General features: G+C 42.8%; 1 protein-coding gene across 4 annotated transcripts in view; it reads left to right on the top strand.

Moving 5' to 3' along the window:
• LOC136863886 (uncharacterized) overlaps positions 1–20,380 on the top strand; it is a 381,085-nt gene that overhangs the window by 199,392 nt on the left and 161,313 nt on the right. The window contains exon 1 of one of the 4 annotated variants that reach the window (XM_067140280.2): positions 16,143–16,347. The exons of the other annotated variants lie outside the window; for them this stretch is intronic. The gene's annotated coding sequence lies outside the window, so the exon portion shown is untranslated. Of the gene's footprint in view, positions 1–16,142; positions 16,348–20,380 lie in introns of those variants that run through there. 4 annotated transcript variants of the gene reach the window in all.

The following is a 20,380-nucleotide window of genomic DNA, read 5'->3' on the forward strand; positions in this document are numbered from 1 at the left end:
TCTGATCAATTCCAGCCGCTTTTCTAGTTTTCAACTTTTATATCTTATTGTAAATGTCATTGTTATCATATGTAAATTTTATTACTTCTTTGGCCTTAGTCTCTTCCTCTATCTCGACATTATCCTTGTAACCAACAATCTTTACATACTGCTGACTGAATACTTCTGCCTTTTGAAGATCCTGACATTTACACTCCCCTTGTTCATTAATTATTCCTGGAATGTCCTTCTTGGAACCTGTTTCTGCCTTAAAATACCTATACATACCCTTCCATTTTTCACTAAAATTTGTATGACTGCCAATTATGCTTGCCATCATGTTATCCTTAGCTGCCTTCTTTGCTAGATTCAATTTTCTAGTAAGTTCCTTCAATTTCTCCTTACTTCCACAGCCATTTCTAACTCTATTTCTTTCCAGTCTGCACCTCCTTCTTAGTCTCTTTATTTCTCTATTATAATAAGGTGGGTCTTTACCATTCCTTACCACCCTTAAAGGTACAAACCTGTTTTTGCATTCCTCAACAATTTCTTTAAACCCATCCCAGAGTCTGTTTACATTTTTATTTACCGTTTTCCACAGATCATAGTTACTTTTTAGAAACTGCCTCATACCTGCTTTATCAGCCATATGGTACTGCCAAACAGTCCTACTTTTAAGACCTTCCTTTCTATCGCATTTATTTTTAACTACCACAAAAACAGCTTCATGATCACTAATACCATCTATTACTTCAGTTTCCCTATAGAGCTCATCTGGTTTTATCAGCACCACATCCAGGATATTTTTCCCTCTGGTTGGTTCCATCACTTTCTGAATCAGCTGTCCTTCCCATATTAACTTATTTGCCATTTGTTGGTCATGTTTCCTGTCGTTCGCATTTCCTTCCCAATTGACATCTGGTAAATTCAGATCTCCCGCTACAATCAGATTTCTTTCCATGTCGTTTCCCACATAGCTGACTATCCTATCAAATAATTCCGAATCCGCATCAGTGCTACCCTTTCCCGATCTGTACACTCCAAATATATCAAGTTGCCTATTATCTTTAGAAATGAGCCTTAGACCTAGAATTTCATGTGTCTCATCTTTAACTTTTTCGTAGCTTACAAATTCTTCTTTCACCAGAATGAAAACTCCCCCTCCCACCTTTCCCATCCTATCTCTACGATACCCACTCCAGTGCCGTGAGAAAATTTCTGCATCCATTATATCATTTCTCAGCCATGATTCAACTCCTATTACAATATCTGGTAAATATATATCTATTAAATTACTTAATTCTATTCCTTTCTTTACAATACTTCTACAGCCGGACAGTTTATTGATGGTCGTGACTCATTTTAGAGGAAGCGGGACAGTTTACTGATGGTCGTGACTCAATTTAGAGGAAGCCGGACAGTTTATTGATGGTTGTGTGTCAATTAAGATCAAGCGGGACAGTTTATTGATGGTCTTGACTCATTCTAGAGGAAGGGGGCAGTTTATTGATGGTCGTGACTCACTTTAGAGAAAGGGGGACAGTCCTGCTTCCTCTAAAGTGAGTCACGACCATCAATAAACTGTCCCCCTTCCTCTAAAGTGAGTCACGACCATCAATAAACTGTCCTGCTTCCTCTAAAGTGAGTCACGACCATCAATAAACTGTCCTGCTTCCTCTAAAGTGAGTCACGACCATCAATAAACTGCCCCCTTCCTCTAGAATGAGTCAAGACCATCAATATACTGTCCCGCTTGATCTTAATTGACACACAACCATCAATAAACTGTCCGGCTTCCGCTAAATTGAGTCACGACCATCAGTAAACTGTCCCGCTTCCTCTAAAATGAGTCACGACCATCAATAAACTGTCCGGCTTCCTCTAAAGTGTGTCCCGACTATCAATAAACTGTCCCCTTCCTCTAAAGTGAGTCACGACCATCAATAAACTGTCCCGCTTCCTCTAAAGTGTGTCACGACCATCAATAAACTGTCCTGCTTCCTCTAAAGTGAGTCACGACCATCAATAAACTGTCCTGCTTCCTCTAAAGTGAGTCACGACCATCAATAAACTGTCCTGCTTCCTCTAAAGTGAGTCACGACCATCAATAAACTGTCCTGCTTCCTCTAAAGTGTGTCACGACCATCAATAAACTGTCCTGCTTCCTCTAAAGTGAGTCACGACCATCAATAAATTGTCCACCTTCCTCTAAATTGAGTCACGATCATCAATAAACTGTCCGGCTTCCTCTAAAGTGTGTCACGACTATCAATTAATTGTCCCCCTTCCTCTAATGTGTGTCACGACCATCAATGAACTGTCCTGCTTCATCTAAATTGAGTCACGACCATCAATAAACTGCCCCCTTCCTCTAAAGTGTGTCACGACCATCAATAAACTGTCCTGCTTCCTCTAAAGTGAGTCACGACCATCAATAAACTGTCCTGCTTCCTCTAAAGTGAGTCACGACCATCAATAAACTGTCCTGCTTCCTCTAAAGTGAGTCACGACCATCAATAAACTGTCCCCCTTCCTCTAAAGTGAGTCACGACCATCAATAAACTGTCCTGCTTCCTCTAAAGTGTGTCACGACCATCAATAAACTGTCCTGCTTCCTCTAAAGTGTGTCACGACCATCAATAAATTGTCCCCCTTCCTCTAAAGTGTGTCACGACCATCAATAAACTGTCCTGCTTCCTCTAAAGTGAGTCACGACCATCAATAAATTGTCGGGCTTCCTCTAAATTGAGTCACGATCATCAATAAACTGTCCGGCTTCCTCTAAAGTGTGTCACGACTATCAATAAATTGTCCCCCTTCCTCTAATGTGTGTCACGACCATCAATAAACTGTCCTGCTTCCTCTAAATTGAGTCACGATCATTGTTGTGTGAGATCAGTTAGTGTGACCTCTTTGATTCTTGTTACTCCTGAGATTTGTTTACGAGAGCTTTGAAATAAGCAAAGAAACACACTTCAAGTTTTAGTTTGGTATCATTTTTGTAGTTCGCAAGATGGCTTCCATGTATATATGTGTATTAAAATAAATGTGTTCGATTATTGTGGAATTGTACCCGTGTTTTATGGTTTTCGAAGTGCATTCCCAACATTTGGCGACCGTGACAGGATATTAGACAGTTATATAATCATATAAACAGTTTCATACGTAGTATTTCAAGCATGGAAGTGAATATAGCTGTGACAAAGAAATCAGGAGCGGTATTACGGCGATCAATAACCAAGATCTACAATGAGCTCGACGCGTTACTACAGATGCCGGAGAAAGATACGGAAAGTATTAGTGCACATATGGATCTATTAGAAACAAAATTTCATGAATTAACAGGTATGGATACTCTTATCTTCACTAATATGATTGAGAACGTGGAGGTTAGGGATGACGAGTTAGACAAAGAAATCAGTATGGCTGACGAGTATAAGTTCAGATTTTATAAGGTTAAGACTGCTGTTACGAAATTATTAAATGAAGACCGGAACTCAGAAGCTACTGCAGTATCAGTTAATTCTAACTCGTCACTCCAAGTTAAGCGTTCATACAAACTGCCTTTGTTGGAATTGAAAAAGTTCGGAGGTGAACTAAAAGACTGGCTTCCTTTCTGGTCACAATTTAAGAAAATTGATGAGGACCCTCTTTTAGACCCTAGTGATTAATTCCAATACCTCATACAGGCCACCACTTGTGGATCCAGAGCAAGAGATTTAGTTGAGAGCTTTCCTGCTACCGGAGAAAATTACTGTAAAGCAATATCAAGTCTCAAAGCACGCTATGGAAAGGATGATTTGCTGGTAGAAGTGTACATTAGGGAGTTGTTAAGTTTAATCTTACAGAATGCTGTGATTCCTAATAAGGTGTGTTTATCATCCCTCTATGATAAGCTTCAGAGCCATATAGGAGCCCTAGGAACCTTAGGTGTCACAACAGACAAGTGTAATTCCATGCTTTTACCACTAGTAGAGTCATGTTTGCCTGAGGACATTCTAAGAACTTGGGAGAGAACTTCTTCAATCGCGCTCATTGGCCAGTCTTCTTCAAATTCAGCTGTTGAACCAGGGGGCGCTAGTGTCGGTGACCAGAGTGTGAATTCCAAGAATCGTTTAGACAGTTTGATGCAATTTCTTAGATGTGAAGTAGAACAGGAACAGAAGATTACTTTGGCTATGTCAGGGTTTGGTGTTTTGTCTTCGGTAGCTGTCAAGGGAGGTCCAAAGAAGAAGGAAAAGAGCTTGAATTACACCACTAATCCGAATGAGAACATTCCCACAGCAGCAGGTCTCCTTACTGCATCTGGTAGAGAAACAGCAGGGTGTGTCTTTTGTTCGTCTAATCACAAGTCTCAAGACTGTATTAAGGCCCAGAAGATGACTTTGCAAGAACGTCGTCTTGCACTTGAGACTAAAAGATGCTGTTTTTCTTGTCTCAAGGTCGGACATCCAGCGAAGAAATGTAGAAATAGGCCTAGGTGCATCATTTGTAGTCGAGGACACTTTGTGCTTATGTGTGATAAGTTGCCACAAACCCAGGTAGACTCAGCCGTAGAGAGACTGAACTCAACAGGAGACAAGATGGCTTCTAGTGCGCAAGTCCAGAAAGATGAAGCTTTAGCTAGTTTGTCGAACCATTGTGAGGTGCTGATGCAAACACTAGTTGTCAAGGTTCGGGGCCAAGGAGTTGAGCGGACTGTAAGAGCATTAATTGATTCAGCATCACAACGTTCCTACATTTTGAAGAGTACAGCCACGGAAATAGGATATCAAACTGGCAGACAGGAAAATATCCAACACTCGCTATTTGGAGGTACAACCACTGGAGTATACCATCATTGTGTGTACACTATTTATCTCTCTAGTCTGGATGGTAGCTACAACTCTCACTTTGAAGCATTAGACCAAACAAGTATTTGTGGTGCCATACCTTCAGTACAGCAAGGTCCTTGGATTGAAGAACTAAGTAGTCAGAACATTGTTTTGAGTGACATCGAATCTTATGGACCAATAGAAATATTAATTGGAGCTGATGTTGCAGGCAAATTGTTTACAGGAGGCCACAAGATACTAAGTACTGGACTAGTGGCCATGGAAACTCGTTTGGGATGGATTTTAATGGGCAAAGTACCTTCAGAACATAGGAATGAGGAAAGTATGGCTATGGTGGTGACTGCTATGCTAACAGGAGAAGCCACCATCACAGATTTGTGGACTCTAGATACTTTAGGGATTAGCGATCCATCTGAGAAACGCAGCAGATCTGAGATTGAGTCTACTACACAGCAACATTTCCTTGATACAGTATCAGTCAATGAAGAAGAGCGGTTTGAAGTTCACCTCCCATGGGTTGAGAACCATCCTCCACTGCCTGATAATTACCAATTATCACTGAAGAGACTGATGTCTACTGTTAAGAGATTGAAGACTGAAGGTTACTATGATGCTTATCAGGAAGTACTAGATGATTGGCTGAGGGAAGGGGTGATAGAAGAAGTGCCTCCTCAGGAAATGGATGTTCATTGCCACTATTTGCCTCATCGTCACGTTGTGAAACCTGGATCAACAACACCAGTGCGCCCCGTGTTCGATGCCTCGTCTAAAGAAGATAAACAGCCCAGCCTCAATCAATGTCTTGAGAAAGGCCCTAATTTAATTGAGAAAGTACCTTCCGTGTTGGCTCGTTTCCGACTGAAGAAGGTGGGAGTTGTTGGAGACATAAGAAGAGCTTTTCTCCAGATCAGCATTCGTGAGAGAGACAGAAATTTTAGAGATTCTTGTGGTTAGACAGAAATGGAAGTCTCAAGACATACAGACATTGTCGTGTTGTATTTGGAGTCTCTCCAAGTCCTTTTCTATTAGAATCATGCATCAAACTTCACCTTGAAAATACATTAGTACTGTGTGAGGAAGGGAAGTCACCATGGCCCAAGTCATTTGTGGAACTTCTTACCCATAGCTTCTATGTTGATAATTGCCTTGCCAGTTTGGACGATGAAGAACAAGCTAAACAGTTTATTGATGTAGCTTCAGGTGTCATGAGGGAACGGCAATTTTGTCTTCGAGGGTGGGAGTTGACCGGAAGTAATGATGTTTCCGGACCTACCAATGTGTTAGGACTCCTATGGAACAAGTCCGACGATTCCCTAGCAATCAACATAGATAACCTTCTTTCGATTAGCTTCGAGAAAATAACAAAGAAAGTTATTTTGAGTGCTGCCCATAGAATTTTTGATCCGGTGGGTGTCACATGTAGTGTAGCATTAATACCAAAATTGTTGCTTCAACAGACTTGGAGAGAAGGTTTGACATGGGATGAAGAAGTCAATGAAGAGATCAAAATGAAATTCTTGAGTTGGCTTGAAGAAGTTCCTCTTTTAGCTCAAGTCAAGATTCCTCGTTGGTTGTCTAACTGCAACAGCCCAGACGACTCCTGGACATTTCTCATTTTTTCAGATGCCTGTCAGACATCATATGCAGCAGCTGTATTCCTGCGTGTTGAGCAAGGGGTGAAGTGAGTGTTCACTTGGTGGGTGCCAAGTCAAGAGTTGCACCAACTGGAAAATCAGGCAAGGGATTGACCATTCCCAGGTTAGAACTTTTAGCAGCTTCAATAGCAACGAGATTATATGCATCGATTGTAAAGGATTATTGTATTCCCGATATTAAGGCAATTTTTTGGACAGATGTTTCAACTGTTCTCGCTTGGATTCAGCGAAGTGAAGCATGGGATGCTTTTGTCATGAACCGGATTAAAGAGATACGAGAACTGTCAGTTGGTTGCGAATGGCGACATGTTCCTGGAAAAGAAAACCCATCAGATCTTCCATCACGCGGATGTTCTGTGAAGAAGTTGATACAATGCCGTTGGTGGGAAGGCCGTGGTTGGTTGAGAGAAAATCCAGACTGCTGGCCACAAACTGACTTTTCTTATAATGAGGAAGAGATAAATTCGGAGAGAAGGAAGAATGTCGTTTCATTGATATCAAGTAATTCAGAAGACATCGGTAAAGATTGGTATTACCAACACTTTTCTCAGTACAAGAAAATTGTAAGGATGGTAGGCTGGATGTTCCGCTTTCTGACCAACTGTCGCATCAGCAAAGCTCAATGCATATATTGTGACCTGACAAGTGAGGAATTTGTCACGGCAGAAAGGAAGATTTTACGGTGGGTGCAGGAGGAAGTGTTCATAGATGTTTTCAATTCCAAACTAAAGAGCTTACTTCCGTTTGTTGACGAACAGGGATTGATTCGTTTGATGACCAAGATATCAAACCGGGATGATGTCAGGGACTTTTGTCATCCCATTGTGCTCCCAAAGGCTGATCACCCAGTCGTTCAGCGACTGATTATGGACGCCCATCTTAGCAACTGTCATGCTGGTACGCAGATGCTTTTGTCAATTCTGAGGCAACAGTATTGGATTCTAGGAGGTAGACAAACAATTAGAGCTGTTATTAACTCCTGCATGATTTGTAAACGTCATAGTTCAAAGAAGTTGGCAGCTCATCCTTCACCTTTACCTGAGAGTAGAGTGCGTGACGCAAGAATTTTTGAAGTTAATGGAGTTGATTTTGCTGGTCCTCTCTACATCAAAGCCGATGATGGAACCTCGAAGAAGGCATGGGTTTGCTTATTCACTTGTGGAGTTTACCGTGCAGTTCGATTGGAACTGGTATCTTCGTTATCAACAGATAGCTTTCTACAAGCTTTCAGACGTTTCTGCAACAAACAAGGAAACAGATAGCTTTCTACAAGCTTTCAGACGTTTCTGCAACAAACAAGGAAGACCTGTCATTGTCTACAGTGACCAGGGAACAAATTTTGTTGGGTTTAAGAACTCCTGTCACAAACTAGACTGGAATGCAATCTCACAATACAGTTCAGCGCGGAAGATAGATTGGCGTTTTAATCCTCCAGCTTCGCCATGGTGGGGAGGTTGGTGGGAACGACTAGTAGGAATGCTCAAAACTCTTCTCCGTCGAGTGCTTGGTCGATCATCTGTCAACTATGAAGAGATGCAGACAATCCTCTGTGACTGCGAAACCGTCATAAATTCTCGGCCATTAACCTATTTGTCTGACAACCTATCAGATCTGGCTGCTCTAACTCCAAACATGTTTCTACACGACATAGAAGAAGTAGGAGTACCTGAGTATGACCTGTTCGAAGCAACTGATCTTCGGAAAAGACTGCAGTATCACCTTCAGTTGAAAAAGAATCTTAGAGAAAGATTTCGTACTGAGTATTTAGGTCAGTTGAAGTTATTCGCCAGCAAGGATAAGCCACATGATCTCAAACTGGGAGAAATTGTTTTGGTTGGCATTCGAAGTGCATTCCCAACAATCATCAATAAACTGTCCGGCTTCCTCTAAATTGAGTCACGACCATCAATAAACTGTCCGGCTTCCTCTAAAGTGAGTCACGACCATCAATAAACTGTCCCCCTCCTCTAAAGAGAGTCACGACCATCAATAAACTGTCCTGCTTCCTCTAAAGTGAGTCACGACCATCAATAAACTGTCCTGCTTCCTCTAAATTGAGTCACGACCATCAATAAACTGTCCTGCTTCCTCTAAAGTGAGTCACGACCGTCAATAAACTGTCCCCCTTCCTCTAAAATGAGTCACGACCATCAATAAACTGTCCTGCTTCCTCTAAAGTGTGTCACGACCATCAATAAACTGTCCTGCTTCCTCTAAAGTGAGTCACGACCATCAATAAATTGTCCGGCTTCCTCTAAATTGAGTCACGATCATCAATAAACTGTCCGGCTTCCTCTAAAGTGTGTCACGACTATCAATAAATTGTCCCCCTTCCTATAATGTGTGTCACGACCATCAATAAACTGTCCTGCTTCCTCTAAATTGAGTCACGACCATCAATAAACTGTCCTGCTTCCTCTAAAGTGTGTCACGACCATCAATAAACTGTCCTGCTTCCTCTAAAGTGAGTCACGACCATCAATAAACTGTCCCGCTTCCTCTAGAATGAGTCAAGACCATCAATAAACTGTCCGGCTTCCTCTAAAGTGTGTCACGACTATCAATAAATTGTCCCCCTTCCTATAATGTGTGTCACGACCATCAATAAACTGTCCTGCTTCCTCTAAATTGAGTCACGCCCATCAATAAACTGTCCGGCTTCCTCTAAAGTGAGTCACGACCATCAATAAACTGTCCCGCTTCCTCTAGAATGAGTCACGACCATCAATAAACTGTCCTGCTTCCTCTAAATTGAGTCACGACCATCAATAAACTGTCCCGCTTCCTCTAGAATGAGTCAAGACCATCAATAAACTGTCCCGCTTCCTCTAAAGTGAGTCACGACCATCAATAAACTGTCCCGCTTCCTCTAAAGTGAGTCACGACCATCAATAAACTCTCCCCCTTCCTCTAAAGTGAGTCACGACCATCAATAAACTGTCCCGCTTCCTCTAAAGTGAGTCACGACCATCAATAAACTGTCCTGCTTCCTCTAAAGTGAGTCACGACCATCAATAAACTGTCCTGCTTCCTCGAAAGTGAGTAAATGCCATTGTTATCATATGTAAATTTTATTACTTCTTTGGCCTTAGTCTCCTCATCTATCTCGACATTATCCTTGTAACCAACAATCTTTACATACTGCTGACTAAATACTTCTGCCTTTTGAAGATCCTCACATACACACTCCCCTTGTTCATTAATTATTCCTGGAATGTCCTTCTTGGAACCTGTTTCTGCCTTAAAATACCTATACATATCCTTCCATTTTTCACTAAAATTTGTATGACTGCCAATTATGCTTGCCGTCGAATCGTAGTCGATGAAAGCGAGACAGGGTATGAAATAAGTTCTTTTCCGAGTTCTGCGTAAAAAGCAAAGGTCCCGTGGCTTTGCACACGAAGTTTGAAACAACAAATACAACGGTCACGAACATTTCTTGATCTTGAAAACACTTACTTTGTTGATAAATGCCATACTTTCGCTTTTCGCTAATGGGTAGCCTCAATTTTTTTTAGGCAACCAACGCAAACGGAGTATGGTTCGGATCTTAGCATATGTTTTCAAGACTTCGGGATGAACATCAGGAAAACGGATTTTCAGCTTCACAAACATATTGTCCACAACTTCTGATTCCCTGTTCAAATCTGTTTGTCCGTGAATTTCAGCAAATATCAGTTCAAATTTAGTGATCAATTCCATGAAATCATCGGAAGGGACGAGCAAACCATCACGAGACAGCATGTGTACCCATCCCAGACTTGGGTCATCAGGTGGTATCGACAACTCTCCTGTGGGAGAGTCCATGGATTTGTCAAATTTTCGGCAGCGATATGCTATGAACCCCGCAACGTATTTGAATCCCTCCACACTACAGTCGGTATATCATCACTATCAACAGCTGGCGGTCATTGCCAGTGCTTCAGTCACGTCCGGGAGGATGCTGCCAAACATAGCCGACGAAATTCTCCCCCTTCGGCAGGAGCTACAGGTGACACATTGGAGAGAGGAATATCGCAGGAATTGGCTCCTAATGACAACAATCTGATCCTATTTTTGACATCAGGTAGATAAGGATGATCGTAAAAATGTCCAAGACCCCTTGGGCGCAAAAATAAATTTTCCAGGCAATCTTGATTCAAATGTGCTGTGAGAATGCATTTAACACTGAAAGATCCCATGTCTTTGAAAAGGCCAAGCACGGAACGGATATTTTCAAAAATCCTTTCTGAAAGGGAAGCATATTTTCGCAGAGTCATCACGCATGGTCTCACAACACTCATAAAATTCTGTGAGGCATTTCTCCTGTTTATCGCGATGAATGCCAAATCCATATGCAAGTGGCTTGTCACTCTCAGGTATTCTAGAATTAAACATGTCTAGTGTCTCATCGGAAAGCTTATGAATGCACAAACATGTTCTTGATCTGGCATCAAGTACCGGATAGCCTGTGCTTTTGTGTTAGAAAACAACTCAGCTGCTAATCGTACATGTTGTCGCTCTCTGCCTATCACATTAATATGTTGATGAGAAAGCTTAGGACACATTTTAAATTCACCACTATCCAGAACCAATAATTTTTCAATCACATTCTTCGTTGCTGGATTTTTGCAAGGTAGTACAATACCTTTGTCCAAGAAGTGATTTGAGAGGAACATAGGCAAACACCCACACATTTCTGTTCGCGTTGTGAGGAATAGGAAAATGAGTGTTTACGTATGTTACCTCAACTTCTTTCCACACAGATGCATGCTTGGCTCCCATGTCTGCCACCAGTAGCTACAACTTTGTACGAGACGCACTCCAAGGACAATATTATTCCTTTCAGAAGTGGAGCTGTCATTTGTACGTCAAAATCAAAGTAGACAGGTTGTTTCTAAGATGCAAACAACCCTCGTACCCTAACAACAAGAACATTGCTATTTGGGCTTACTATTCTGCCTTCTTCTTGGTCACAACAAATTATGCTATCGATGTTCATTTCGTCGAATGATACAACGCAGATTCGTTCTTTGTCACTCAGTCTATCAGCTTGCATTTTCATCAGAAGTAGAACGTCCTGCAATACGCCTGGCCGACAGCGAAAGGAGCGGTTTATCCATGCTCTTAGCGTTGAAACTGCAAGCAGTGGGTATCCCAAGTAAATGTAGCATTTCTGCGAAACAGCACGTAGAGTAATCGCTTTACAAATGTACTCCTTATTTCGCTGGGTGAAAACATTTTCCTCATTATTCGTTTGACTTCGTAAGACACTAAAACACTCATGTTCTTCATTAGTTTATGAATTTCTTTGTGAAAGTGACAGCGTATTCGCAAGTCCTTCGTTTCGTAATTTCGATTTCATATTCACATCAGACAACCGAGCGTTTCTTGCTTCAAGAGCTGCAATAGTTTTTAATAAGATTTCCTTTTCTGAAGTGGCAGTAGGATTATCTTGTGTGTCAGCTGTTCTCTTAACGTCTCAAGAGCTCGTTTCTGCACTAGTCTTTTTTCGTACCGCTCCCTCTTTTCTTCTGTAGTAGGCGTGCACTAACTACAGGCATGTTATCATTCCTATTCACTAAAGGATCATTCGTGCTAGTGCAAGGCAACATAAGTGAGGGAACAGCACTTACTTCTGAGGTAAAATCAACAATTCAGACCTCAAATCTCCTGTGTAGTCTGACTGCTGAAAACGAAGAAAGCATATTCGAGCATTTTTAATATTTACTGAGTATTTTCTGCAGCACTTCGATACCCAAACCTTTTGTAGTTTAATATCACGCGGAAAAGCGTGTTTCGGTTGTGCCGCAGCCCGGCATGTTTGTCATAATTCTGGAGCGCTGTGAAGAATAGAACCGTCGTCTGTTAAGCGATGTCTCTGTGAATAAGCTTTACGGCTTCATTTCACAGTTATTTCATACCTTGTACCGAGTAAGTCACAGTCAAACAGCACAAACGGAAAACGAAACCAGGTCCTCTGACACTTTTAAACACTTACGCAGAGCAACCGTAAACAAATACATCCGATGCATGTGATAACTGAAGGATCTGCCGCGATCTACCCTAGTCCCGCGTAGCTAGCTGTTCCACCGTGACGTCATGCGCTAAGCGAGGAAAATGCAACACCTTCAGCGCACGGCTGAGTGCGCTCCCCCGACCTTCAGCCCAGCCACAGAACCCAACAGGCTGAGTGTCTCACTAACTCCAACACTGACCCCACCACGGATTCTACAAATGACCCCAAGTCCTAAACTGACAGACTGTCCGCTGCTAGCCTCCATTTTATAGCTCGGGTGATGTGAACCAGAATATTCGGGATGTGGCCAGAGACAGAATATTCTTGTCGCATCTCCCAGAAACTCACAGGAAAGGCAGCGGACGAGAACAATACACGGAAAGGCCTGCTGCGCTCTCCAGGCCGGCCAGAAATCCCCGGTCGTCTTCCAGAAAGTTTAGAAGGGGGCTACCACAGGGCTGACACATAACTCGGTGTGATAGAGTACTCTTGTAATCCGATAAGGATCACGGTATCAACAGTCACGTAATACTGGAGGTCGTGTGACTATGGTCACGATATCAACCGCACGTAATACTGGAGGTCGTGTGACTATGGTCACGATATCAACAGTCACGTAATACTGGAGGTCGTGTGACTATGGTCACGATATCAACAGTCACGTAATACTGGAGGTCGTGTGACTATGATCACGATATTAACAGTCACGTAATACTGGAGGTCGAGTGACTATGGTCACGATATCAACAGTCACGTAATACTGGAGGTCGTGTGACTATGGTCACGATATCAACGGTGACGTAATACTGGAGGTCGTGTGACTATGATCACGATATCAATAGTCACGTAATACTGGAGGTCGTGTGACTATGGTCACGATATTAACAGTCACGTAATACTGGGGGCCGTGTGACTATGATCACGATATTAACAGTCACGTAATACTGGAGGTCGAGTGACTATGGTCACGATATCAACAGTCACGTAATACTGGAGGTCGTGTGACTATGGTCACGATATCAACGGTGACGTAATACTGGAGGTCGTGTGACTATGATCACGATATCAATAGTCACGTAATACTGGAGGTCGTGTGACTATGGTCACGATATCAACAGTCGCGTAATACTGGAGGTCGTGTGACTATGGTCACGAAATCAACAGCCACGTAATACTGGGGGCCGTGTGACTATGGTCACGAAATCAACAGCCACGTAATACTGGGGGCCGTGTGACTATGGTCACGATATCAACAGTCGCGTAATACTGGAGGTCGTGTGACTATGGTCACGATATCAACGGTGACGTAATACTGGAGGTCGTGTGACTATGGTCACGATATCAATAGTCACGTAATACTGGAGGTCGTGTGACTATGGTCACGAAATCAACAGCCACGTAATACTGGGGGCCGTGTGACTATGATCACGATATCAATAGTCACGTAATACTGGAGGTCGTGTGACTATGGTCACGTAAACAACAGTCACGTAATACTGGAGGTCGTGTGACTATGGTCACGATATCAACGGTGACGTAATACTGGAGGTCGTGTGACTATGGTCACGAAATCAACAGCCACGTAATACTGGAGGTCGTGTGACTATGGTCACGATATCAATAGTCACGTAATACTGGAGGTCGTGTGACTATGGTCACGAAATCAACAGTCACGTAATACTGGAGGTCGTGTGACTATGGTCACGATATCAACAGTCACGTAATACTGGAGGTCGTGTGACTATGGTCATGTAAACAACAGTCACGTAATACTGGGGGCCGTGTGACTATGATCACGATATCGACAATCACGTAATACTGGAGGTCGAGTGACTATGATCACGATAACAACAGTCACGTAATACTGGAGGTCGTGTGACTATGGTCACGTAAACAACAGTCACATAATACTGGAGGTCGTGTGACTATGGTGACGATATCAACAGTCACGTAATACTGGAGGTCGTGTGGATATGGTCACGATAACAACAGTCACGTAATACTGGAGGTCGAGTGACTATGATGACGATATCGACAGTCGCGTAAAGCAGTGATCGATACTTGAGGTCGTATGGCCTGTAGTGATTCTTCTTGTGGGGCCGTGTAGTCTCAGGTTCTCCAGCCAAGATGTGCCTCAATCTTCTCTTGTGTAATCATTGTACTTGCAGGAGGCTGTATGTTTCCCTTGGTGCTGGTGGTTCTTAATGAATGTAGTGATCTGTGGCTGTAATGAACAGGAAGAAAGTGGAAGTGGGAAGAAACCACGAAAAGCAATTTTAAGGAGGGCCGAGAGTAGACTTTCAGAGATATTGTTCCCTGCTTGTCTGGTGTTCGGACCTGGGTCAACCTAGCGGGAAGCTACATTTAACACCCCTTTTATGATACTTATAACTCTTGTATCGTCCTCAGACATCAGCCTTGAAATTAAAAATAGATCGCCAAGATTATTCCAAGCTACAAATGAACTAATAATATTAAGAAGAATAAGAAGAAGAAGAATCCGACTCGTTGGCTGAATGGTCAGCGTTGAGGCCTTCGATTCAGAGGGTCCCGAGTTCCATTCCCGGCCGGGTCGGGGATTTTAATCGCCTCTGATTGATTCTTTTGGCCCGGGGACTGGGTGTTTGTGTTTGTCCCAACACTTTCCTTTCCATATTCAGACAACACACTACACTACCAACCACCACAGAAACATCCCTCCATATAGGCTTGGTGTCAGGAAGGGCATCTAGCCGTAAAACAGGGCCGAATCCATATGAGCGACACAGTTCGCAACCGCGACCCACATGTGTGGGAAAAACGGTAGAGAGAGAGAGAGAGAGAGAGAGAGAGAGAGAGAGAGAGAGAATACAGTAATGATGATGATGATGATGATGATGATGATGATGATGATGATGATGATGTTTCGTCACACACGTGTTGGAGGGAAACACAAGCACACAGTCCCGGGCCAGAACTAGAGGCTAAACTCGCAAACCCAGACAGGAATTGATCCCCGGGGCTTCTGAACCAAAGGTGCGACGCTCATCATTAAGCAAAGGAGCCGTATAATAATAAACCCCCATGGCGGTACAGCCCCGAGGAGTCTTGGCCTACGAAGTGACCGCTGCCCAACACGAACGACGAATCCTCTCGGCCGTTATTCTTGGTTTTCTACACCGGGGTCGCTATCTCACCGTCAGATAGCTGAAAGGACCTCGATCCAACCCTCAGGACCAGGTAAAATCCCTGAACTGGCTGGAAATCGAACCCGGAGCGTTTGGGTAAGAGATAGATACGCTACCCGTAGACCGCGGGACAAGCGTAATAATAATAATAATAATAATAATAATAATAATAATAATAATAATAATAATAATAATGCTGGTGAGTGCTACTCTACTTTTAATATAGCCTCAATCGAGAACATATCTAAAGAACGGAAAAATAAATTTGAATCACGGAATTGTGCTCAAAATCTACCGGTAGTTTAAAAAAATGCACGCACAAGAATTAAAATCGGGGCCCCTTCCTGGCACTTGATGTTCCGTACAAATAACATCGAGGTACTGTACTTTTTGGACGAAGTGTACTTCCGCTACACCATTATCAGCAACACCAGCTGACGGAAACGGTTCAGTACGCTATTACCTGTTGGAATCATCAAGAGGGGAGTGGGAAGGCGGAGGGGCTATTGTGTAAGGTGAAGTGAAGGCCGTGAGGCCTCAGTGAGTGACACAGCAGGGATCGTGTACGCGTAAATTCGTGTGACAGCAGCGAACGTGATGACGTTCGTCAAAGTGCGGTAACGGTTTGTACCATCGCTAATCATTCGTCAACTTTTTAGTGATTGTTTTCACCATCGCTTGTGGTGACGGTTTGTGACTGCAGCATAACTGAGGTAAGTGGGAGTCTCCTAATTGGAGATATGTTTTTAATGACTGCCGCGACATTCCAATTAAGAATTTCAGTGAACGAATGTGATTTTGGTTAGATCTAGCAGTGGCAGGAGAATTCTTCTTTTTTTGTCTTTTTTTTTTTCATGATTCCTGATTTCTCTCCTCACTAAAATCAAGGATAACTGTGACCTCGTTTGATTGTTGTGCCTTCTGATCTGGGAATTATCCCCCAATGGACCCAATGCCATCCCTGTACAAAGTGCAGACTGCGGGGTATTGGCGTAATGTTCTTCCCGAGCGAGCGGCCGCGCAGCTTGCATTCGGGAGATAGTATAGTGGGTTCGAACTGTCGGCAGCCGTGAAGATGGTTTTCCGTGGTTTCTCATTTTCACACCAGGCAAATGCTTGGGCTGTACTTTAATCTTGTATATATCGTATGGTATTCCTGAGAGGACTTTATTTTCCCTCCCGTTTGTTGAGAATGTCTGCCTAGATACCTGAAGGAGGTTGGTCGTGGCCTCACTGCTATGGCTCGGGGACTGGGTATTTACACACAAGAGCTGGGTGTGAGGAAACCCAATCCGCCCCTGATGCGGGGTGGTGAATTAGATGGCCGAGGAGCTAATGAGGCCGGTCATGTCAGTACTTTCCCGAGGGTACGCCTGCCACACGTTCATTTTATATTTTAAATTTTTTAATAGCATGTTCGCTGTAGACCGTGGACGGCATTTTTCGGGTCCTTTACCACCGTATTTGTATGTCGGGCTGAGTGTTGGCAGATTCGTCAGCCTGACACGTTAAAGAACTCCTGCGGCTCTAGATAACAATAGTCTCTTCAGGAAACTGAAGGACACAATTGTCACGTTTTAGTTACCACCTGTTGAAATGAAAAATGAAAAATGAAAATCTACAGCCTGTTTCCAGTCATTCAAAAGGGTCAGGAATGGAATGAATGAAGCCACCATCTAGCGGCGAGGATAGGAATTGTGCCGGCTGCCGAAACCTGTCGCATTCCTTTTACCACCTGTTATTATTGCCGTATGAAATATTATTTGCGATGAAGGCATTTGCACGTTTAAAGAAGTAAAACCTGATGTAACTTCCGGGAAACGTAATAATTATTTGTTTGAAATTAATTTTTCATCTTCAGAATTGCTGAAAATTATATTTGTGGTAAGAACTGTTGGCAGCAACAGACAATACTGTACAAAACATACAACTTACGACAAAATTATTTCAATATTTTTTAACATACTGAGACTGAAAATTTAAGAACATCTCGAACAACGTCAGGAGCTTCTAAAGATTCGAAAAAGCAACGGTAAGGCCGAGAGTGCAAGGTGGTCATGGTTCGGACTTCGCGTAAGACTGCATGTCCCGTGGCTGTCATCTTTCCTGAAATACATGAGTGACTTTTCATGTTTCATTAACATTGTAATCGTTTCCCATGCTTGGAGAGATATGTGAGTCAATGACTAGCACGATACTCCTGATCAACATTTGTTCTAATACTTCAGTAAGTTAATTTACGATGAAGCTGTTATTATTAGCAGGAAACCAAGGTCACACAGTAGCGATGGGTGAACCAACAAACCTCCCTCTAGAAAGCCGTTCGACGCTCGTACAGTAGGCCTACACCACAATACAACACCGATCATGAAATTAAGATCATTTGCAGCTAAAAATTTGGCTATCTGTCCGGCTCCACGGCTAAATGGTTAACGTGCTGGCCTTTGGTCACAGGGGTTCCGGGTTCGATTACCGGCAGGGTCGGGAGCTTTAACCATCATTGGTTAATTCCAGTGGCCCGGGCGCTGGGTGTTTGTGCTGTCCCCAACATCCCTGCAACTCACACACCACACATAACACTATCCTCCACCACAATAACACGCAGTTACCTACACATGGCAGATGCCGCCCACCCTCATCGGAGGGTCTGTCTTACAAGGGCTGCACTCCGCTAGAAATAGCCACACGAAATTATTATATTACCATCATTGGTTAATTTCGCTGGCACGGGTGCTCATCACGACGCGCAGGTCACCTACGGGAGTCAAATCGAAAGACATGCAATTTGGCGAGCCGAACTTGTCCTCGGACACTCCCGGCACTAAAAGCCATACGCCATTTCATTTCATTTCATTTGGCTATCTGCCGTTCACTTTTTTGCACAAAGAACTATGCCTAGTCAAAATGCAGGTCCCGTTTAACTGACGAATAGCAGTTGGCGCAGCCGGAAATAACTTTACCTGAAATAAATCCAGATATTAGTGAAATAATTGAAAATGCTATTAAAAGTACAGTATACTCTTGTCTGTACATAGTGCGCGCGAGGAAACTTCCCGAGATAGGCAGTTTCCTAAGTGAAGATACATATATGTTTACGAATTGCTTGTTGCTTTACGTCGGACGGACAAGTCTTATGGCGACGATGGGATTGGAAAAGGCTAGGAGTGGAAAGAAAGGGGTCGTGGCTTTGATGAAGGTACAGCCCCAACATTTGCCGGGTGTGAATATGGGAAACCACGGAAAACCGTCTTCAGGGCTGCCAACAATGGGGTTCGAACCCACACCCCCATAGCTGCGCGGCCCTAACCGCAGGGGCAACTTGCTGACGATATCTCTGTCATTCTCGTGGATAGCATGACTGTCCTCGTCCAACGACCTTCTATCCCGAGCCAGCTGCTTGATTAGTTGATATGGACGCCGCCCTTTAATGCCATCGAGGAACCCTGCTCTTGTTGGTCCTCTTCCAGTTTTCCTTCAAGCAGTGTGGTGCACAATGATGAATGCCGGAGTAAATGACCGATCCAACTACATCTTCTTTCGCGATCATTTTCTCTAGACTGAGAACTCTCTTGAGAACTTCTTCATTTGTTAGCCTGTGAGACCAGAGAATTCGTAACATTCGACGCCAGCACCACATTTCAAATGCATTTATTCTTTTCTTATCAGCTTTTAATAGAGTCCAGGTTTCAGAGCCATAGGTCGCAAAACTCCAAATGAAGCTCTTAATGAAATGCTTTCTTTCTGGTAGTGATATTGCCTTGGAGGTAAACAGGCTTCTTTTTTTATTGAAAGCTTCTCTAGCCTGGGCTATTCGAGAACGGACGTCCTTTTCACACCTCCCATCAGATGTAATGATGCTTCCCAAATAACTGAATTGATTTACTTGAGTCAATTTTTCTCCTTCCAACCAAACATTAACAACCTGTTTACCATCCGGAGTACATTTCATTATCTTGGTTTTTGTTTTGTTAACCTTCATATTACATTTTAGTTTTAGTAGATCATTCAGTTTCTTTAGTGAGGTCTCTATCCCTTTCTCAGTTTCAGCTATGAGGGCAATATCATCCGCGAAACGTATTGTTTGGTATAGTTGACCATTTATTTTTATTCCTTGGGTGAAGGTGGCTGAAAACTCTTTCAATGCTTCTTCTAAATACGCATTGAATAATAGAGGCGACAGACCACACCCTTGCCTTACTCCTTTTCTTATTTTCGCGTTGGTTTGCACCTTTCCTATAAGCTCTATCTGGTTCTTGTACAGCTGATATATGATTTTCCGATCTCTGTAGTCCACTTTCAGACTTCTAAGGGCTTTAAACATAATATTCCAGTTAACATTATCAAACGCTTTCTCTATATCAATGAAAGCAATTAGGATGTTCTTATTGATTCTTAGGGTTTGTTCAATAATTGTTCTAAGTCTCAGAATTGCTTCTCTTGTTCCTTGATGTAAATATGTAAATGGAAGTGGATATAGAACAAAGTTACTTTAACATTGTTACTATCATCTGCGGGTTATAAGATTTATGTATTCTTGATCAAAAAGATTAGAAGAGGTAGAAATATCTACTGACCTCGTTTAAACGTGAGTTAATTTGTTACAGTTGTTTCTCATCGTTGCGAACAACAATACTCAGAGCTACAGACAACTACTATCACATTTTAAACAATGCCTAGTCCAGTTAATAATACTCTTGAACACTTGGCCCACACTCTACTGAGATCACTTTGCTTTATCGTCTTTTA

Source organism: Anabrus simplex, chromosome 2 (assembly GCF_040414725.1).
Source record: "Anabrus simplex isolate iqAnaSimp1 chromosome 2, ASM4041472v1, whole genome shotgun sequence".
Lineage (NCBI taxonomy): Eukaryota > Metazoa > Arthropoda > Insecta > Orthoptera > Tettigoniidae > Anabrus > Anabrus simplex.